Genomic DNA, 23,959 nt, shown 5'->3' with positions numbered 1-23,959 from the left:
AGGAACATGGCATGCAGCAATACCAAAAACAGTTCATTCTCGCTTCGAGAAATTCTCGCAAGTAGGAATTGCCCTGCCTTCCACGTTCCCTTAAGTATTATGTAGGCTACACACATCTCCAACCATCTATCATACAGTGCTTTTTTTTTTTAGTGTTGAAATACAGGCATTAATAATATTGAGAAGAATTTATTCATTGAAATGTTTATGCAATCCCCCGTAGCAGATTTTGCCGTGCCTACTGAAACATTCTGAAAATAAAATAAGGTGTTTTTCTGAAATAAAAATAATCACTCTGGAGGAAACCATATTCTCATAATAACCTCCAACTGACTCACACAAAGAACAATGCCAATTCCCTGCCTGATGACCAAGTCTAAGAGTCAGGTTGTATGGTACCTCCCAGAGCCGAGGGCATGGTGTCCATGTGCCTTCTTAGTGAGCAAGTGACATTATGATTTTCTAAACCTAAAAACTACTGTAGAATTTACCATGCACAAATGTGACTGAATATGTTGACCATTCCACTGGTTTTCCCCTGAATATTCTCTGGTTAACACTCTCAGCTCTTTTTTAAATATGTAAGATTTTATTTATTTATTTGAGAGCGAGAAAGCGGAGCGCATGCAAGGAGGGAGCAGGGGCAGGGCAGAGGGGCAGTGGGAGAGAGAGAAGCCGACTCCCAGCTGAGCAGGGAGCCTGACTTGGGGCTTGATCCCAGGACCCTGATGCTTAACCAACTGAGCCACCTAGGCGTCCCATCACTCTCTCATCTCTTAAGAACAGGTTAAGGGTGCTGGAGTCTCAGCTCCCCGAGCACACCTTGAAGACCCAGCAAGGTCTCTCTCTCAGGGTCCAGCAGAGCACCTGCTGCGTGGTAAGCTCTTAACAGGTCTTAGCTATTACAGCTACAGGCAGTGGACCATTTCACCAAAATAACTGAAAAGGTTGCCCTTCTGTATTTGCAAACCCTTCGTGAACAGACACTACCTTTCTAGAAGTATTTTGCAAATTTCACTTAATGGGTTCTGATATGTCAAAAGATAAAAAAAAAAAAATCAGCAAGAGATAAAAAATAAATCCACAGGAATAAAAGCGTTATTCGAAACCAGGGAATCAAAAGACACATTAAGCAAAGTAATTCCTCCTTCGTTAAAGCCAGCTGCTGAGGAAATGGGTGATAGCCATGTCACGAAGAGTAAACTTCCACCAGAAGCCATTCATACCGTCCAGAACTGGATGATTCTATAATAAAGTGTATCGTTTCTAAAAGTCGTTCACAGGAGGGAATAAAAAACAAAACACTAAAATTGCACTGAGAGATTTCAGTTAGGAAATAGCTTCTTGACATTTCTTCCCACAGAAATGTAAAAATAGATCAAACATCTGTCCATTCTAGTCATCTTCGTATATATTTTGCCCAACCACAGCAGATTTATGTTGTTTAAAAAAAAAAAAATCTTGTAGTGAACCCAGCTGAGATCCATCACAGACCTGAGTGCAAAAGCTCGTGGCAAAATCTCTAAAACCGTATTTCAGGTAACATTTTCTACATATCTAATTCTACTTTATAAAGTATATTGAACAAAATTCTGCCTCTACATCGCCAGATGTAACAAAGAGCAGCTGAAGCCACAGCATCGGGTCGTCAGCAAGAATCAACAAGAATAGCTGGGACCCCTCGACTCCCCAGTCTGGGCCCCTTGCCACCTCCTACAATTTCCAAGCCTCATTTTCCAACAGATGCAAAATCCAGCCTAAGCAGAATGCTCCACAAACTTAAGTTTCACAGCTTTCCTGAGGGAATAGGAGGAAATTCAATGCCTTGATTCTAAAAATCAGAATACAAATTCTGTCAATTTTATTGAAATAAGTAGTTAAGATAGTAACACTGCAAGAAAGTCAAATAATCATCAGACACCTATAGATAAGGCCCTATATGAGATGCTGTGGAGGATATAAAAATATTTTTAATATATAAAATTTATTTATTTATTTCTATGTAAAATATGAGCCCTTGCCTTCAAGGAATTTACAGTCTATTAACAAAATCACTATTGGATTCTCCACCATACTTCATTCTGCTCAAACTCCTTCCCTGTCCCAAAGATTTCCAGTCTTAGCAGACTCTTGGTAACTTATCTCTAAGTGAACAGAGAAACTAATGGTCCCCCCACCACAGTTGGTAATTATTTTATTGAATGAATTCCCCCCTTGGTAGCTCAAAATTTCTCTGTACCTCAGATTCTCCCTAATCAGTTCACTATAGTTTCTACCTCCTCGTCAGTGAAAATGCCCTTCATTCCATACCTTCTCCTCAAGGAACATTTAAGTGCCAATTTCTTTCTCTGTGGCAGCCAGCCTCCACGAAGGCCCCCAAGGACCCTGGCTTCTGGTATTCAAGCTCTTGTCAGTGCTATCCCATAATGCATAAAGTTCTGTCTGTGCAACAAATAAAATAGGGCAAAAATAGTATGTGACTTCCAAGGAGAGGTCATAAAAGGGACCATGGCTTCTTCCTTGCTCTCTGGGATCCCTCGTGTTGGGGGAGGTCAGCTGCCACGCTGTGTGGACATTCGGGCAGCCCTACGGAGAGGCCCACATAACGAGATGAGGAACCACGGCTTCCTGTCAACAGAAACGTGAGTGAGCTTGGAAATATCCTACAGCCACATCAAGCCTGCAGCCCTGGCTGGCAGGACTGAAACCTGGAGCCAGAACCACCCAGAAAGACACGCCCAAATTCCTGACCCACAGAAACTGAGATACAGCAACATGTATGTTTGGTGTTTGGAAACCACTGGGCTTGGGGTGACCTGCCACATGGCAACAGACACCTCACATGCTCTTCCTTCTCCAGCTCCATAAGACATCCATAAATAGCCTTTGATCTCTACTGGAAAAAAGCAAACAACAGACCAAAACATACTCGGTCTTATCCTCCAGAGCAGGGGGTCAGCAAATTTCCTCTGTCAGGGGCCAGATAGTAAATATTTTACGTTTTGTGAGCAAAAGAGTCTCTGCTGTGACTATTCTACTCTGCTGTTACAATAAAAAAGCAGCCTCAGACAACATGAAAAATGGGCGTGGCTGTTTTACAATGAACCTGTATTGACGAAGCAGGTGGTGGGCCAGATCTGGCCAGTGGGCCTGGTCGGCCTATCCCCTTCCTTACAACCAATTCTATCAGCGGGTGATTTCAACACTCACTGACACCACCTTCTCCCCAGCCTCTTAAGCCCCCTGCCATCTGGCTTACGTTCCACCCATCAACTCAGATGGCTTTCTCAAAGGTCACATACGGCCTCTGGAGAAACCAAATAGGCCTTTCCTTCAGTACCTGTTGCTTTTCAACTTCTTGGCCACACACGAATTCTTCCTTGGAAGTCTTTTCCCTTGGACTCTGTTGCAATCAACTACCGTGGCTCCCCTTACTCCTGATTATCCCATTACTAACTCGCGGTCCTTCAGAGTTCCATACCGGAAGACATTCCTACAGATTTGGGGGGAGGGGTTGCTTCTCTTTGATCTTCTTTATTTTTTTTTTTTTAAGATTTTATTTATTTATTTGACAGAGAGAGAGATAGCTAGAGCAGGAACACAAGCAGGGGGAGTGGGAGAGGGAGAAGCAGGCTTCCCGCCGAGCAGGGAGCCCGATGTGGGACTCGATCCCAGGACCCCGGGATCATGACCTGAGCCGAAGGCAGACGCTTAACGACTGAGCCACCCAGGCGCCCCTCTTTGATCTTCTCTAAAAAGTTTTCGAGATCTCACTCTTTCAACCCTAGCTGCCGTGAGGCAACTCCAATGTAACCCCCATAATAATAAATGGCAGCAACTGTCATTTCTTTAATCAGTAAGTTTGTGTATACAACACATGCTAGGCACTGAACTCGTTTTGGGGACAAAGCAGTAAATTAAGCCTTGTCCTTGCCTTGACAACAGGATGGCGAACCATCCCAGTTTGCCTGGGACGGAGGGGTTTCCAGGATGTGAGACGTCTTGTGCTGAAACCGGGAAAGTCCCTGGCAAGCTGAGACAACTAGTCATCCTAGCTGACAAACACATCAAGTAAATGTTTTTCTTTTGTTCCTACCTTAACTTCTTTTTATTTCTTCCATTCTGCCTTCTGTCACCTTCCCTTTCTCTGACTTTATGGTTCTTTTCAGGCCACCTGCGTGTATGTTTGTACAAGCTCACTACCCAAGTGGTGGTGATCTTTCTCACATCTCAAATGAATTGATTCTGGTCCCATCATATTACTGGAAAACATTTTTTTTTTTAAGTAGGCTCCACACCCAGTGTGGGAGCCCAATGCGGGGCTTGAACTCATGACCCTGCGATCAAGACCCGAGCTGAGTCTGACTAGGGGGCACCTGGGTGGCTTAGTCGGTTGAGCGTCTGCCTTCTGCTCAGGTTGTGATCCCAGGTTCCTGGGATTGAGCCCCGCATCAGGCTCCTTGCTCACCCCGTCCCCCGCTCATGCTCTCTCTCAAATAAATAAAATCTTCAAAAAGAAAAGAGTCCGATGCTTAACCGACTGAGCCACCCAGGCGCCCCTACTGGAAAACATTAATTGCCTTGTGATCTCTTCCTTTTAACAACGGTAGTTAACACCGTAAGAGCTATGCTTCAGTTCCTTTTGGATTTTTCGCCAGACGAGATCTAATATTAACTTTAAAAAATTATAGAGAATCATGATCATTAACACGCTCCATTTTCTGACAGTGGAGTTTTTGTTTAAGAGTTCAAACTTTGATTCCTCAATAATTAGGGCCAATTATTATACCAGAAATTATAAAATTGGCTGTATGTATGCATCTGTTACATTTGACATTACAAGAGCCCCTTCACAAATTAATACTTAATTCACAGAAACATGTTTTTCAGGCAAAAATTCTTTCCCACGCCAGCACCAGCTGTGTACAAGATCACAGCAATTAGCTGGGTGATGCAAACTGAACAAGAAGCTTTTCTCTTCTTACGGAAGCCCACCTGCAAAGAATTCCATGTTTTAAGTAACATATTCCTGGCTCAGTTAACTAAAAAAAAAAAAAAAAAAGACAACCCACAAGGATCCTCACCTACATCAGATAACTGGGTTTAAGAAACAAAGCAACAAAGCCCCCCGCTGCTACAAGGGGGGGGGCACCCTGGCACAGAGCCAGAAGGAAACCATCTCCTTGGTCACACAGGATAATACTTAGCCATCATCCAAGGGCCTGACAGTTTTACTCAAATCCCTTTTTCCGAATGGAGCCTTAAAGAAATGGCTTAATAAATGATATGCAGGGTCCAATTCAAGACCTGTTAATGTGGACACTGTTAAAACTGAAATCGTTGGGTCCTAGAGTAAGTTATTTGCTGCTAATGAAAATGCGTACTCTGTCAAAGTCATCCTACAGAGAATTATTCCTAACTTTTTTAAAAACATTTCTCCTTTTAACAGAAATGAAATGCAAAGCTTTAGTAGGTGGGAAACAGAGCCACTTAAGTAACAATTATATTTTAATTTTGTTTTCATCTTAAATAACGCTATCTTAGGTAACATAAGGTGACTTTGCAGAATTGCAAGACAACACCTAAAAGATCGGAACCCTGGCATAACTGGCCATTCATGATGCATGCGTTTCTGAAAGACTGAAAATGAAGATAATTCTTGTAAATGGAATGACTTTCCGCTGACATCATAAGACCAGATGCTTTCCCATGGGAAAACAGTGTTCAGTGACAATGAACAAAATAACCGGCTAAAACAATGGAGCATCCACACATTGCCTCCAAATCAACAGCCTCTTTATTACAGAATGCCCTGAACTACAGAGACCGAAATATTACACCTAAAAATGCTGTTATCTTTTAGAAACAATCCTTTGCTACCAGAAAAATATGTTAGGCCCATAATATATAGAGTACTGAAATGAAAATGGACTTTCCAAAGCAAGTTAGCTTTAGAAAACAGGCTTTACAAGGGCTTAAGGGGAAATTAACATAAATAAGAACAAACATATATACCTAATTTAAGCCCATCTGTGGAGCTGAACCCAGAAACTTACACCAAGAACTGATGCACCTTCCAAGGGCAAAACCAGCCTCTCCTACAAGTTCCCCTGCAGTCTTTTTCACGCTGGGTGTTCCCTTTCCCAAAAAAGTTTCTATTATCATCAAGGAGATCAAAATTCCTTCTAGAGCAGGCTTGGCAGCATTCCTCCCACACAGTCCTGACTAAAAGGGAAAGGGAACAAGGAACGCTCTGTTTTGCTGGCTGAAAAGTCTTGCTTGGCAAGGAGAGGGCAAGGATCCATAGCTTAGCTGCATCCGTGGATTTATGTAATTTTAAGGGTCGTGGCTAATGAAAACCATCTGGTTTCTCCATTTAAACGGGCTTCTCACTGGTCTGAATAACTCGCCTCATACGGTGGAGTATTTGGTACTATTTAATCAGTGCACAATATCCCGAGGGCGGGGCCAGGTTCTTATATAGCATCTTTTTTAAAAGCACACAGTGATACTATTTCTATCATACCCAAGATTTTCTCACATAAATATAGTTTTCCCTTAACCTGGGCATAACTCAACTGTACCCCACAAAAATGCTTTTAAACTTACTTTTAAAACATTCAGATTTTCCATTTTCAATGTAATTAACTGTTCTCTAGAATCACGATTTAGAAGATCTGAGAGTGAACCCCTTTCAAGGGAAAATGCAGTACATTAATGCTTAACATAAATTTTCTTTCTCCAAAGGAAAAGACTGACTGTAAGGTTTCCCTTGACATGCCTCCCTCCTACCCCCAAAATCATAAGCAGAACCATAACATCTGTAATTGCCCATTTTGTGTCTAGAAGAGGGCAACAAATTAAAATTAGAATCCCAGAACTGGGAGAATCTGTAAAATCATCCATTCCAACTCTAAGAAGGAAAAAGCTCTATTAAGGACTCATCCAAGGCCACAGTATTAAGAAGAGGCAGAGGTGGGAGTTGGACCCACTCCATTAATGGTTTTGTATATGTGACCAGGATGACTATCAAATTAAAACAGAAAATTTCAATTTTCCTAGGTTTTGCCCTTGGGTTCATGTATTTACAGAGGGAAAGGATGGAGGCCAAAGCACACAGAAAAATGAGATGTGATTATAGAAACTGTACACAGTTTCAGCTTACCTGTGTGGAGAGTTGGCCTTGTTCATTACATCCGCTATTTGGGGCACAATACAATTATTTCAGCTCTCGAGTTTCAGGCTAAACTGCCCCAAGATTTGCCACAAGAGTGAGTAAAGAGAAAAGATTCCTTTTGAGAACTAATCCATATATTTCACTCCTTGAAATCTTACTTTCTTTTTGGGGCATGGTTGACCTGGCTTCAAATGACAAGTTAGCCCTCCATGGTCTCTGCTGGTATTGATAAAGTGAATTCTTCTATCGGGACCCAGAAAATGGAGACCACCCCAGTGGCCGGGGCCCACAACACAAATCTAAACCTAAATCAGCCTGCACTTAAGGGAAACACTTGTCAAGAAATTTTAATGGTCACCAATCACAATGTGCCAACTGAGCTTTAGCTAGTTTTCCTTACCCTAGAAAACAGGAGCTGCTAGCTTTGTAAGGAAATCTCCCACCTCCAGCCAATTATGCCCCAGCTTCTGCATTGCCTCTTCTAAAGCTCTTTAAAACTCTTTCTTGCCCCAGCTCCCTGGGGAACACTCACTACTCCACTGTTCGTGGGACACTGTGCTCCCCCAATTCATGGCTGTTTTCTCTTGAGTGAAGGACATCAAACTCACAACTTAAATTTAGTTTTGTCATTTGACCATATCAAGTTTTTCTTTCTGCTTAGAAGACAGATATTCTAAAGCAGACCCGAAACACCTTTCATTTCATAACAAGTCCAGTAAATAATTCCTGCTGCTGGTGGCCAGTAGGATATCAAGAGCTCTCTTAACAGAAACCTTTGTTACTCAACACCCATAAAATTAAATTACCAACGTTTACAGCATGGATTTTAGGCAGGCCTAAGAAGGAGTGATGTCCACTGCCCAGAACAGATATAAAATCTAAAACTGGAATTTAAAAAAATAAAGCCTCATAGATGGCAACCAAACTATATGCCTAAAAAAGATCTATCCAATAATGCCCATTTAGTCCTAAACAGTAAATGTTTTATATTTTATATGCAGTGTATTTAAACTGAATGCATACATATACCATTATACATTGCATGATTTTGTCTAATGTGCTTACACTGGTAATAGTCAAATTCTGTTCAAGGTCATTGATGTAGAATTAGTTTATCCCTTTAATTGTAAATTTTACTTGTATGTTTCATAGAGTTGCCCAACAAAACATACAGTTATCATATCTTTGTACTATTTGACTCTCTCAGCATTGCTAGCTCATCAGCCTTGACCTCGTGCACAGGGAGATAGGAAAAGGAGTAAGGATAAACATCAAAGCATCTACTTAGGTCTTTCCTTTCATGATCTCATTTGATTCTGAGAAAAACCAAGATAAGTCACTTCCCCATCTACTTAAATAATCAGAAAGGCTCAAAACCTGCCTACGAGTCTAATCACGGCGATTACTCTAAAAGCTATGCTTGCTTTTTTCTTATTGAGCCAGCCGGTAGGTATTCCTTCTACTAATTCTTAAGCTTTTTTATTTTTCAATCTTGAATATTATTTTCAAATAACTTTTTCCCACTATGGTAAGTAATATTTTGCAATTCTTTGTTTCTGGCTTTTTTAAAATATTATTTTTAGGGATGCCTGGGTGGCTCAGTCGGTTGAGTATCTGCCTTCGGCTCGGGTCATGATCCCAGGTTCCTGGGATCGAGTCCCACATCAGGCTCCTTGCTCAGCGGGGAGCCTGCTTCTTCCTCTCCCTCTGCCTGCTGCTCCCCCTGCTTGTGCTTTCTCCTCTCTTTCTCTCTCTGACAAATAAATAAATTACAATCTTTAAAAAATAAAAAATAAAATTTTATTTTTAGACGAAGTAAAAGGGGAAGCAAATCTACAGTTTTAAATGTTTAATCTGCATTTCTTAAATTTAAATCATTAGATGTTCACTGGGTGTTATACACAACTAATGAATCACTGAACATCACATCAAAAACTAATGATGTACTATGTGTTGGCTAACTGAATTTAAATTTAAAAAAAACTTAAAAAAAAAATAAGTCACTAGATGTTAACAACCTAGTAATATTTGGTGGCTTCCTCTTTAAGAAATCTCCCCTGAAATGCAAATGAAAACTTTCTCCTAATTTTGTTCTTCCCTTAAATCAGAAGTAGTGAATTGAATCTGCAAAGCAGGGGTCCAGAATCTCCAACATTCCAGCTGTTAATGCATGTTCATCAACCCTTACCTTACTTAATCTGTATTTTCAGAGATATATGCATATCCCTGTATATATACATACTACACAGCTAGTTAGTAATAGTAATAAACATGCATGCACACACATGTGGTTTACTGGTAGAGATAAAGTAAATTTCAAATGAACGTGTTTTGTTAAATCTCATTCTAGAGTTAATGAATTTAAGTCATGCTGCTAACAAGCTGGAGGACCTAGAAATTCGCTTTCTCAGAGAGGCTGGTTTGAATGTCATTCATTGTGAAGAAATTTGATGATAACAAATGAACAATTTTCCTGTATAATTGCTGCTAGTTCTGACAGCTAGGGCAGATTCAGTACATAATGCAACCCAGAAAAATTCAAATTCTATTACTTCTCTCCATTTTAGACACAAGAACAATTCTATACATGTCCAGTTTCTGAAGTTTTACTATTTTCTATTGAATCTGGCCGACCTCAGCCAAGATCAGTGAACCTATAGGCCTGGGAGCTACCGTAAATGGTATTATTTTAAGCCACTGAATTTTGGGCTGGGTTGTGACGTTGTGGCGTTACCAGAGCAACAGAAACTAATACAGGTATGTATTTGAAAGGAATACTAAAGTACTAAGTAATAGAATCAGGGCTCAAAATTATTTCAGAAGGTAGAAAACTTTTTCAAATGGAACTTTTAAAAGTATATACAATATCCTGTATTTTGCTTGAAATAATTCTTTGAAGCAGTACAGGACAGAAAAGGTAGCTGGGTAGCAGTTCCATAAGAAAAACTTCCAAAGGTTTTAAGAAATGAAAATAAAAGGGAAAAAAAAAATAAAGCTAATGCACTCTTATGTCTTACAAATATAGGGCCCCAGATGATCATGGGAAATCTTGCTGTGCCAAGTCACACCCACAAGGACGTATTCACATTTTTATTTTTTTTTTTTGAAGAGTTTTTCATTTTTAAGTAATCTCTACACCCACCATTGGGCTCAAACTTACAACCCTGAGATCAGGAGCTGCATGTTCTACTGACTGAGCCAGGCAGGCGGTCCTGTCGTCACATTTCTAGATAAACACTAAAAAAATTAAAGATTACCTTGGAGGGAATGAAAACCAAATAATGGAAACCTCACTTAAAACGGAGTCAGAATGCCAGAAGGGGGAGCTCTAACACCCTACCACTACTCTTCAATTGCATTCTCAAGGAAGAAGCCTACTTTGCTACTCCAGCAGGAATTAAGAATTTCTCCTCGCCCAGCAACAAGCTCAGCCAATAGGAAAATTCCACAACTCAGCCAATGGGAAGCCATCACTACTCTAACTCTGGCTTTCCTTCAATAAACTTTTATTCAAAGCAGCCCCTCCCAACTTCCTCCTTTTCTCTATAAAGTAACGTTCCTTTGGTTTGCCAAAGCTTGTGTGTCCCAAGCTGCGAGTCCTCTGCTATTCCCAAAAAACCCAGATGTTGGTAAAATAACTGGCTGTTTTACTTTTAGGGTCGACAAAGGAGACAAAATTTTTATCAGGTAACTTTAATAAAAATAAGAAAAAATAAAGGTAGAAGACAACATCTGAAGGAAAATCAACAAGGAAAATTCTAAATGTGAAAATAGTGATGGAGAGTGGCTGAGAAAGAACATCATGGAGATGGTGAGCACCTTCTCAAGGAGCCACTTAAGTGGATGGATAATCATCTACCAGAGTTGCAGAGGAGGTTGCTCAATTGGATGGGAAGTTGGAAGAGGTCAAGAGTTTTCAAAAGTTTAAAGCAGGAGGATCTTGGGCTCAAATAAATTTTGTGTGAACCCCTCACAGCTGGGCACTTCCCCCTCAAAACCTGGATTTCAACCCCACACAGCTTGTGAAATACTGGTCTCTTCCAAAATTTGCTTTTCTACTGTCTTTTCTATTGTTAGCCTATGGGCCTACTACCCTCTACCTTCAAACACCTTTGCTCCCTTCTGTTACTGCATTCTTAACATAGTTCTCAAGAAAATGACTACACCGTCGAGTACCCTGAACCTGTACTATTAGGGTGAACACTAGCTGTCTGCACTGAGGAACTGAATTTTTCATTTGATTTCACTGTAATTAATGTAAATTTAAATTAAAAAAAAGTGAGCCTATTATTGAAAAACGTTTAAGCAAGTTCACAACAACTTGAATAAGCAAATCCAGTTTTTGACTGTACATTTTATGAACTCTTACCAAAATTTTCTGATGAAAATTTAGTGTCCCAGTTGAGATTTTGATGACTTAGTATGAAAGATTATATTGTAAAATACCTCATTCATAATTTTCACATGTTGAATGATAAGTGGGTTAAACTTAAAATATACGATTAAAATTAATTCCAATTGTTTTACTTTTTAAAAATGTGGCTCCTAGAAAATTTTTAATTAAATATGTGACTTACATTATATTTCTAGTAGACAGTGCTACCCTAAACATGTCAGATACAAGCCAGTACAGAATTTAAAATGCAGTAATAAATGTTCATGTCAACATATTAGCCATCTGTCTCTCATCAATCTCATTGCACTCATATCACTTCCTCTCAGTCTTTCTTATAATCTCTTGGAAGTGAGGACTTCAATTAGTTCAATTGGCACAGACCAGCACATTTATATCCAGAAACCTGATAAATATTTGATATAAGGCAGGGATCAGATAAAACAATGGCTTAACTGTGGCATATGAGCCATATTCTCTTGGTTTTACCTCCTAAAACTGAAAACAAAGATCTGAGTAGGGGATAAATAAGATGATGCTCCAAACACATGCCCTGAAGCTTTTAAGAAGACGGTAATCAATTGCTACTATCTTTATATCTGACTGATTTTGTGGGCTTCTAAATTTTTCATTCTATTTCTTTAGATCTCTGTAAATGACAATTTGTTTAAATGGACAGGTTTTTAAAAATGAATTAAATGTATTTTGTTTTCACTCAATATGTTTTTAAAAGAAAATATTTTAATGAAAACAGTCTAATGCTATTAAATAGACAATGCTCCTGCCTCACATTTTCCACGTGGCTGTGTGAATGCAAAATCTTATTCTAATTATACTCCTCCCAGCAAAGAACATGCAAATTTCATCACTAAATACTCACATTAAGATCATACCCCACCGAGCACCATGTGCTTGCTGAACACAAGGAGTGAGGAGACTGGCCACACACAGCCCGGCTCAGCCCTCTGTAGGAGGTGTGTGCAGAAGAGGGTAGGGTGAGAAAAGGGGATGCACAGAGTTCTGGAATGTTGGGACAAGTACCTCTGTCATTTGACACCTCATGTTGAGATCATACCAGATTTCTCCCACATGACAGCACCTGAAGTTAAAGCCTCCGTATCACCTGGGTTTAGCGCACAGACATAGCCAAGTAAATAGAATATTTATGAGCTCTAGTTAGAATTTATTTCATTGATTTGGAACATACTGTCCCTACATAATTTGCAAGCTAAATTGTCAGGATTGTTCCTAGGATCGTTTCTCTCTTTAATATAAGACTCTGATGTTGACCTAGTATTTGAGATATCTCACTCATCACCTGGCAGATGCACTTATCTTTACCTTTTATTCAATAGCATATTCATCACAGGGCACCTGGGTGGCTCAGTCGGTTGGGCATCTGACTCTTGATTTTGGCTCAGGTCATGACCTCAGGGTTGTGGGATGGAGCTCCTCGTCGGGCTCTGAGCTCAATGTGGAGTCTGCTCGAGATTCTCTCGCTCTCCCACTGCCCCTCCCTCCCCTTGTGCTCTCTCTTTCAAAATAAAGAAAATCTTTAAAAAATATATATCATATTCATCACTATCTAAGGACACAGCTCTAAAATGGACTTTATCAATAGCACTTTATCTGTAGCACTGCATATTCTAGAGCATAAGGCTTATACGCTGACATGCTTAAGGTACAAATAAGTGCATATTTAAAAGTCTAGTTCTTCCTTTTCTCTTTATTTTTCTTTTTACCACTGCAATACTGACCCACTCATAATGTCCAGCACAGAAGAAAGAGTCCAAGCGATCATTAGATGGGGACAAGAGAGAGAACAAGAAGTCTTTGAACAAACTGTAGCTGGGGGCATAAAATGGAAAACAAACTTCCAAAAGAGGTAGTGGGTTTACAAATGCAGCCAGTTTATCACTTAATCAGACCATGTACAGGAGGGCCATACCCACACATCTGCATCCTAGAGTTACCCATACGACCTGGACTGGAAGGAAAAATGGGCATATTCCTCTACCATTTGTCAGCCCAGAAATTCATCCCTACTTTCCTTCATAGCTTCTACCAGGTTTTAGGTTCCAGGCCACTATGAGCCCAACACAGGCAGAGAGACACACAGGGCTAACATGGGGAGAGGTGGGTAATGGGATCCCTAGCCTTGGGCTGTCCTTAGTGATGGAGCCGTATATACATCTGGGCCTGGCACATTACAGACTATCCATATCCTTTAATATCTTTATAATTTTCAGTACTAAAATGGTAGGAAAATACTTATAAGGTTACAGACCCTTAGAAAAATGTGCATTTTGCCGGTAAGTTAAGATAGGATACTGTCCCTTCAATGTACATTAAAATCTCAGAGCCCCTCTCAGGGGGGTGAGGGGTACACACATCAACCTTAGAGCACTGCTAACCTCTCTAGGAAGTCATTTCCATCTGATTTCCTACTAGCTCGAGGTGGAGCAGTTCCAAACACTCTCAGCTGACCTGCCATTTTAAGTGCCAAATTTAAGGGACTTGTATGTTTTAGCATGGGCCCATGAGCTTGTGTCTTATAAAATGGTACCAACTGGCCCTTGCCATTAGTAGATGGTTTTCAATGAACAAGGAAGATCATAAGTGGAAGAATGATAACAAATTTTACGAAAAGTTTTCTGAAAAATTTTGTTTGAAGCAAGTCACATTGAGAGGAGACCAGCCAAGCAGGAAGGGAAAGAGGGAATAAAAGAATTTACTCTGCGTAAGTTAATGGAGACAAAGAATTCAGGTATTTACAATTTACTTCTGTTCATACCTCTTCAGACACCCATACGCATACACTTTCATATTTACACATAGATAAGAAACCACCTACAGTCTGTTGGACCAAGAAAGATGATAAATAATCATGGTATATGGGATAAGAGTTCGAATATCCATATGTCAAGTGGCGTCAAAGAATTCATGATCTTGAAATTCACCTTTCTATTTCTACTTTTAGAATATTTGTAGAACTATTTCAGGAGGAGAACATGAAGTACCTTATTTTTAATATGTAGACAGGATATTTACATTATGTCCTTTGGTTTATTTCCTTTCAAAGTCGCATAATATTTACCTATCATCTACTTTTCCTGTCTGCTTAAAACTCTCATGCTATTGTCTTTTTATTACTAGGACTGTTGTTTTAGGAGAAAACTGCTTTGCAAGTGTAATAGAAATTCAGAAAGAGTATTATGTTGATGTGAGGAATCTATGGTAACATTCAAACAGCATTCCTGCTCATTTTTCAAATTGTATTCTGTTAACTTATCACTTTTAGTGTAAGCCAAGATTGTTTCTTTTCCTCCAGAGTTATAACACTGAAGAGTACTCAAAGTTTAAGTTTCAAACTATTTGCCTGATAAGCAGAAGCAGATTATCCTTCTTCAGTAAGGCACCAAGCCATTTCTCAAAGAAGCTTTCCCTTTCTGGAGCTCTGGACTCACAATAAGAATTGTTTGAATTGCCTTTCCTATCAGAATAAAGACTATTATGAACTACAATACTAGGAGAAAAAAATTCTGAAGGGAGGTAACAGTGAAGACTATTTCTATTTTCTTGGCTACGTTTAAAAAAATGTTGCAGAAACAACAGAAGACCAGGAGCAAAAGAATACACACACACACACACACACACACACACACACACACACACACACACACACACATATATCTGAGGTCTTACATTTCCACTTACTTTTTTTTTTTTTGATAGAGGGAACACAAGCAGAAGGCAGAGGGAAAGGGAGAAGCAGAATCCCCACTGAGCAGGGAGCCCGACGTGGGGCTCGATCCCAGGATCTTGGGATCATGACCTGAGCCGAAGGCAGACGCTTAACAACTGAGCCACCCAGGCGCCCCTCCACTTACTTCTAATGTCAGTTTCAGTGACATAACATCTGAATCTTAGCTTCTTTATCTCTACATGAGAACAGAACCAACTGGTTATTCAGGGGCAAAGATATGACCTAAATGAAGGCAATCTGACAGTGATAATGGTAAAAGTATGTAGGGTGCTCTTACTACGAGGATGAGTTGATGGTACCACCTGAAGGTATTCATCTAAATTTTATCTGTTAGAGTAGAAGAAAACATAATGTCTACATACTTCAAGTGTGTGAACAAGGATTCCCAGTCTTTGCAAACAAGATGAGATACAGATCTTCTTTGACTTAACAATGGGCTTACATCCCGATAAGCCCATTGTTAGCTGAAAATATCTTAAGTCAAAAATGCATTTAATACACCTAACCTACTGAACATCATAGCTTAGCCCAGCCTACCTTACACGTGCTAACACCTATATTAGCCCACAGTCGGACAAAATCACCTAACAGAAGGCCCGTTTTATAATAAAGTGTGGAATACCTCGTGTAATTCCTTGAACAAGGTACTGAAAGCAAAAAACAGGATGGGTGTCAGCGTGCTGGTTGTTTACCCTCGTGATCGCCTTGTTTACCCCGGGAGCTGCGGCTGGCTGCCGTCGCCCAGCATCAGGAGAGAGGACTGTACCGCAGATTACGAGCCAAATTCAAAAGTACCGTTTTTACTGAATGCGTATCATTTTCGTTTCAGGCCATCCCAAAGTCGCAAAATCATAAAATGAACCATCCGTACTTCACTGTCTACCTGAGACTCTCTTTGCTCATTAGTACTTGCCTCTCTCTCTCCCACTACAAGCACTCAATAAACATTTATGGAAAGCATTAGGGAATACCTGGCATGAAAAATACAACAATAATAACCAGCAGGTAGAAAATGTAATCATTGACAAAGGCGTGGAACAATACAAAATAAATTCCAGCTTAGATACCTGTGGGATTTTTTCTACTGTGGCACCAGGAGAGAAATCTCCTAATGTCAAGAAAAGAAAATACAGCACCCACACTCCTGTCTTTACCAACTCCCAAATGCCAGCAAGAGCCCGACTTGTTTGAGGACCTCAGGCTCCTCTTAGGAAAAACAAAACAACAACAGCAACAACAAAAACAACCCCAAAAACAAAAAACAAAAACATGGTGCAAAAGGCAAGGTGGCTTGTGATCTACATGGCTCAATAACCTTCATCGTTAATTTCCTGACTTTTGGTAACACATTCCTGAGAGGAGCACTATTTTGCAATTCAGGCAGCATTTAAAAAAAATCAGATTATCTCACTAGACTCCAAGATCTGCACAAACAGTGTGGGCGGCCAGACTCCTTTAATAAAGAAAGCATCCAATCAACTATTTAAAACATTCCTGCAGCTGAAAGCCCTCAGCAGCATGAAACTGATTCTCAGAGATTTCTGTGTAACCTAACACCTAAAGTGAAGGCTAGTGTAAAAAAATACACCTGAAAATATTACAAGGAAGAGACAGAAACTATTTGTTGAACAGCTAAGCGAAACACCACATGCTGATGACTATCAAACATTTGTCCTTCTCACTTCTAACAGAGAAGGCTTCAGAGTTTGATTCCTGGGTTATGTTTCAGGAAAGTTCTGGCTTGATGCCCTTATATGAAGATCAACATTTCCCAGGTACAAATACATTCAAGCCTGGGGGCAGAGGGGTGACCCAAACATCCTGGACTTCAATGGACACACAATGGTGGGGACAAAAATGAGGAGGCCCCACTCACTAGTAAAAGGTACTAAAGTGACAAAGAAGTGGCTGGTTTGATTTGGAGGAGGCAGAGATGGGTGGGAGTTGGCACGGAATAGGCAGACCAAAGACTGGAGCAGAAAATGTACATGGTAGGGGTGTGGGAACAGCGTGTGTGAAAGGTAAGACAGGGTTAGGTATAAATGACCTTGAATTTGTAATAATGTCCATAGCCAAGGAGAGCTAACTGCCACCTTTCAGAGAGAGCAACAACCCATCTGTGTATGAGGGGAGCGCATGGGCACATGATCTTCTTTTGTGGACCCCTTTCTCTCTAAAAAAATTAAAACTGATATTTTAAGGCTATGGTGGTATAAAGGTGACTAATTCAGGCTAGATTCCTTAGCATATATTCATTATTACAGTCGTTTTTTCCTTCTGATTTTATTTTTTTCTTAAAGATTTAATTAATTTATTTGAGAGAGTGAGAGAGAGAGAGAGAGAGAGACAGAGCATGAGGGAGGAGGGTCAGAGGGAGAAGCAGACTCCCCGCTGAGCAGGGAGCCTGATGCAAGGCTCGATCCCAGGACCCTGGGATCATGACCCGAGCTGAAGGCAGACGCTCAACCGACTGGGCCACCCAGGCGCCCCCCTTCTGATTTTAAAAGAAATTAAAATCGAAAGATTTTCATGGGCCCCTAAGAGCATCACAGGCCCAAGGCACTGTGCCTACCATGCATAATGGAGAAGCCGAGCCTGGGGTGTAGGCAAAGGAGAGAAGTGCATGGCCAAGGACACAGCATGAGCTTAAGCAGCAGGAGAAAAATGGGCAGCAAAGGCAGAAAATGGAAGCAGAGGTGGAGAGAACTCTGAGGCTTGTGAATTTCAAGGATGGGACCCCGTGGGGTGCTGGTGGCGGGGAAGGAATGAATGTGCAGGACCTGCCCAGCTGACAGCAACAAGTGTCAGAATACATCATGCGAGAGATTTCGAGTTCATCCCAATGGGATGGAAGAAGGAAAGGAATAGTCACTCTAGTCACCTCTCTCCAGTTTTATCAGCACATGTCCCATTCTGCCATGACCTCCGTGTGCCCATCACACCAGGAGTTCTCTTATCAATATGGGTGATCAATCCATCTGCATTTCATTGCCTTGAGTGATGGGAAATTATTTTAATTTTCAAAACTAGCAGATGTTTAACGGAGCTGTGCAGGGTTGCTGTTATATGTCATAGCATACTGTGTCTATGTAACCTGGGGAAAGAATGGTCTGGAATCTTGCATCACTAACTCATTCCTGGGCCCCAGGGAAATCTTTCTGACATTTGCACAGAGGGATAAGCCCTAAAATAGAGAAAAACCATGCAATACAGACCATAGCCTGCCCCCGAGGAAGAGAAGCATTACACTGTGTTGCGAAAATTTAAGTTCTACCAAGAACTCTACCCATGGGCTATTTAGGTAAGCTGAACTTTTAAAACAAATCTGTTCAAATAAACCAAGAGAAGTATACAGCTGTGGCCACACACACACACACACACGCCCACAATAGCATGTAGAGTCAGGCTTCCTACATTACTGCAGCTGCTCATGGTACATAATTCTAAATAATAAGAATTCTAAGTAATTAGAACGGAGGTACCTTTTCAGATTTGCTAGAAGGTGTTTTATAGGCACGGCTTTTTTCTAAAGAGGGAATGACATGAGGGACACCTAACATGAAAATACTCTGGCCTAATGAAGGTAAACTCTCAAATATCCACATGCACTCTCTTTCTTTTGTAAGCACAGCCAATCTTTAGGAAAGAGCTGCTTTAACTTGGCACCAGTCTTGCCAATGCTGTTAGGCTATGCAGTGGATCTCTACCAGGGAAAGCTTTTTAGCCCACATGGATCATGAGTCACCTTGCATTCTGAGCTCCATGAATTGTTTCTAGGTAGAGGCTCAAGGGTCTCAGGAAAGCTAAATGTCACAATTTTGGTGTTGCTTTTGTTTCTAAACATACCATCACGAACTGGGGTAGCCTCCCCCTGCCTCCCACAACTGAGAATTACCTGGCTCAAAATGTCAATAGCGCACCTAGGTTGAAAACCCTGACCTAGCCTCTTCCTCAGGGTGAAAGAGTCATGTCTTACTCATCTCTGTATTTCTAGGATAAAACTTACAACAATATTGGCGCTCAAATAGTTGAACCAAATAGATTTTCTGCCAGAACACTGAAATAACTAATTCAACTGAAATAATGTAAAAAGCACAACTATGTAAGTTGTACAAAATATACCTTGCCTTCCACAGATACAAAAAAAGATATATGTTGATTTTTAAAAGATATGTGGAATATCAAGTCATTAACATTATGCATAATAAAATACCCCACTCAAGATTGGCCCAGTATTATTTATTATGTAGACAATAAAAAAAAAATAACGTATTAACTCTTTATGGGTCAATCTATAACAATAACCTAACAATTAAGAAGTCTTGAGTGTTAATTATCCAACCTATGAACACACACAAAAGGGGTGGTAACGGCTTCTAAGCAACACTGACAAGAACACAGGATCATGCACTCATTACAAGGGGTCCAAGACCAAGAAATCCAACCAGATCTTCTGCCCACGGGTAATTCTGGCCTAACTCTAACCAACCATTTCATAAAGAAGGACTCAAGACAAAGCGAGAGAGGGCTAAACCACCGGAATCCCTTTGAATAGCTTATCAACTCTACAGGACTAACATGTGTATGCTCACAGGTTACATTAATCAAAAGTCCTATGAAAAGACATGACTAAAAAAAAATTGTTTCCAGAAACTTCCTCATATACTGTACCTGCACCTATAAACCTAGTCAAATCTAACACCGCCTCTACCTCTAGAGACCTCAGGGAGCTCACAGATGGTTCAGGGTCCCAGTAGAAGGACCTGGTTGAGGGAACCCACACCTGAAGGTACCAATATGAACCTTGAAATCAAAAGGGAGAGGTCGAATTGTCTAGTATTTACCAGCTGTTTGGAGGGAAAACTCTTTAACTCTTGATTTCCTTCATCTCTAAAATGGATATAGTAACACCCCACCACATAGGTTATTAGGAGATTAAAATTCAAAAATGTCCATAACATGGTCACTTGTTTTACAGAGAGCTAATCATATTGACTCAGCTGGGATTTAGCAGGAAGAAAGAAGGGATTCTAGTATGAACGCTTCCTGAGACATCCAGAGAGACTGAACTAATGAAATACAGGACTTGAAATCTCCTGAGAGTTATCCCCACGAAGATGTCTGCTACTTATTCAGGAATCCCGAGAGGATTTTCTGTTCTAAAGAAAATGCTGACTGTATAACCAGACATGACACACTGCTTTAAAGAATGTCTTATGCCACTTGAAATAGACAATCTTTCCTCAATTATCTGCAAAATGTCTGCCTGCCAAGTTGTTTCTAAGAGACAAACTAGTAACTACACAATGCCATCATTCCCAGCCACAAACCTGCAAGCTCAATGTGGCAGATCTGACTCACTAAGTTGACACAGTATTTTTGAACCATCTGAGATATTTTAATTCATGCAGGTTTCAAGTGTCGATTATAAGGTTCATGAAGTCCACTCTGACAGTTTACTATCAGTGAATGTCAAGGATTCTAAACAGGGTGAAGGAGCTATAGGAAATTTCAAGATGTTAAGAATTTTTGGTTTTGTTTAGCTACAATGTATTCAATGCATTTCTTTACAGAGAACTTCTCTCACATAAGAAATTTTTTGTTGCAAGCTCATACCAGTGTTATTAATCACTAAGTAACATATATTCAAAGGGCCTGGTGGAGTTTAAGACATGTTTTTCAAAGTATTAAAAAATGTCTCATTTAATTTCTAAATCAGTGTTCTCAAAAACAGTTTCCAAGAGATGTTAAGTTATTCCCCGGGGCAAGGGGGAGGGGGTGATTCTCTTGTCAAACACATATGGGAAATGGACCCTTCAAGATGAATCTGGGAGGCTATGCGAAAATCCTATAATAATGAAGCCAGTTTAACTTTTTTTTTTTATATACCAAGTTTCCCAAATGTATGTGGCCATGGGAGTCTTCTAATATAGTACAAATATAGCACATTTATCATATTTGGTACACAATTTGAAAAACATGCTAAGATACTTGAAATGAATAATGACCAAGCAAAATTTAACCAGGTCATTTTGAGTAAATCAAAATAAATAAAACCAAAAAGAAGTCTTACGGGGAACAAGGGTAGGGAGCCTGGGTGGCTCAGTCGGTTAAGCATCTGACTCTTGATTTCCGCTCAGGTCATGATCTCAGGGTCATGGGATTGAGCCCCCCAATCGGGCTCCATGCTCAGCGTGGGGTCAGCTCAAGAGTCTCTTGCTCTCCCCCTGCCCCTCCCCCACATGCTCTCTCTCTCTCTCTCAAAATAAGTAAATAGAATCCTTTATTAAAAAAAGGGGGGCGATGGGGTACCTGGGTGGCTCAGTCGTTAAGCCCCTGTCTTCAGCTCAGGTCATGATCCCAGGGTCCTGGGATCGAGCCCCGCATCGGACTCCCTGCTCAGCCAGGAGTCTGCTTCTCCCTCTCTCGCTCCCCCTGCTTGTGTTCCCTCTCTAGCTGTCTCTTTCTGTGTCAAATAAATAAATAAAATCTTTAAAAAAAATAAATTAATTAATTAAAAAAGGGGGGCAGAACAGGGCAAGGAGTACCACCAAGTGCCCATAGACCTTATGATGATAAAGCATCAGATCTGGCTCTAGGCAAAATAATTTACATGACATGTAGCATGCAGAGCAAGAAAACAGATGATAAGAATAACTATATGCTCCCCAACAGAATATTTCAAAAGTCATAGGCACTTAGAAACATGCAAAAAATAAATAAATAAATAAATAAATAAAATAAAAATAAAGAACTTCATAAGGTTCCAATATGGTGCAAAATTCTAAGTCTTTTGCCTTTTAAACTATACAGGTAAACTGAATCAATGCAATTTATTACAAGTAAAGTTAGATTTTCATTTAGTGAAATAAATGTGAGAAGGCTGATGACAGGTGCAACCACTGAAATCACATCCCTGGATTCCAATATCATATTTGTAAAATTCAACAATATGATACTAAGTAAAAATAATGAGTGGATAAGAACTAAGAAAAGACAGGAGTCCTCGATGTCGTAACTCTGAACTAAAAGCATATAGCCAAGAGTAGAAAAAATTAATGCTTTTGTTTCCACAACACAAAGCATGAACTACTGCGGATTTCACAATGGAGAATACAAATTACTTCTGATTTTCCCATTTTCACACAAGTGAGAGAGAAGTCAGCTTAACTCCTAAATTAAATTTCCCTTTCTATAAAGGAAAGGCCTTCAGAAGACCTTTACAGATCTTTATACATGGCTTGTGATATTGGGGAGCTCGACTACGGTGATAAATAAAAAGCACCAGATAAGTAAAAGATAATTAACATAATACCCAGAACTTCACTATCTCTTAAATAATGCTTTCCCTTAATTAAATATTACATTGAACTGTTGTGCTCATTTTCACTGAAGAAGCTATAAAGTGTTCAAGGTCACATGAAAGCCAGACTGGCTACACTTCCCATTAGAAACGAACAGAGACTGTAATTCCTATGATTACATTCAGAATCAAAACGAGACACAGAGCATTATTCTGCTATGTTTAAAACACAGCGGAATTTTTTTTTTAATTGCTATAATTAGGTCATCTCGTTATTCACAGATTAGATTTAAAGTTTAAAACATCTATGAAAGAAAACCTTCTCGCTTTGAGTTTCTGTTTGAAGACTGGCAGTCTCGTTTTCTCTGGAGGTGGCCCTGCATCGGTGTTTCAAGGAATGACACAACTTCTGTAGGAAAGAACAAAGATTCTCTTCGTAAGGAGACATGCTTGCCCATGACAAAGTGGCTCATAGCGCACCAAACTAACGAGATTCTCATTGAATTGTAGGTACCAGCTATGCAAGTCCTACACTTCTCCATATTTTATAATACTCCAAATCCTCAAGAAAGCTGCTTTGGGTATTCAGAACATTCCACAGGGCATTCTCTAACCTTAAAATATTAGAGAATGACTAAACTGTTTGCCTAAGACTTTGCTACAGGCAAATTCCCGTTTCTAAATGTGTCAGGTCTGGACAGCACAAATATGCAAGCTTTAACACCCAAACAAAAAGACTGGGCTTCTACTTAGCAATTCGTATTTTTAGTAGTCAGTGTTCCCTTCCTTCCTCCCTCACCACCGCAGAAAAGCCGGGGGGGGGGGGGGGGGGGGGGGGGGGGAGGATCTACTTAAAACAGCCAAAACCATCTCTTAGATGGGAGTTCACTACTAAGATAAATTCTATTCTTTTCCTTTGAGGATACCTAATTCCTGGGTAATATAAATTTATGCTATCAAAGTGGTGAAAAAGCCCATAAAGTAAAACACTTCATTATTTACCCAAGAAACACCAAGGTTTTCTAGCAAAACGTAACCATTTTATAGTTCACTGTGAGTCTGTAAGCTTTTTTTTTCCCTTTAAACACAACTGAGTCTAGAACAATATGTTCAACCAGTCACTCAAAATACTTGTTGGCTCCTTTTACTAAGACAAAACAAATTATGAAACTTTTGCAGAGACATCAACTGTGCAATGGATGTGCATGCTTAAATAGTAAAGGAAATAAGAAAATGTTTACTATACTATGTAAAATTTAAGCACCGATGGACAATATTTTATAGCCAAAACAAGCTACTCAGTAATAACAGAAAAATACC

General features: G+C 40.0%; 1 protein-coding gene across 6 annotated transcripts in view; it reads right to left on the bottom strand.

The window, feature by feature from the left end:
- APP (amyloid beta precursor protein) overlaps positions 1-23,959 on the bottom strand; it is a 256,472-nt gene that overhangs the window by 198,150 nt on the left and 34,363 nt on the right. The window lies entirely within an intron of this gene.

The sequence above is a fragment of the Halichoerus grypus genome, chromosome 1 (genome assembly GCF_964656455.1).
Source record: "Halichoerus grypus chromosome 1, mHalGry1.hap1.1, whole genome shotgun sequence".
Taxonomy (NCBI): Eukaryota; Metazoa; Chordata; class Mammalia; order Carnivora; family Phocidae; genus Halichoerus; species Halichoerus grypus.
Note: the sequence above shows the minus strand (reverse complement) of the source record. Positions and strands in the feature narration are given on the sequence as shown.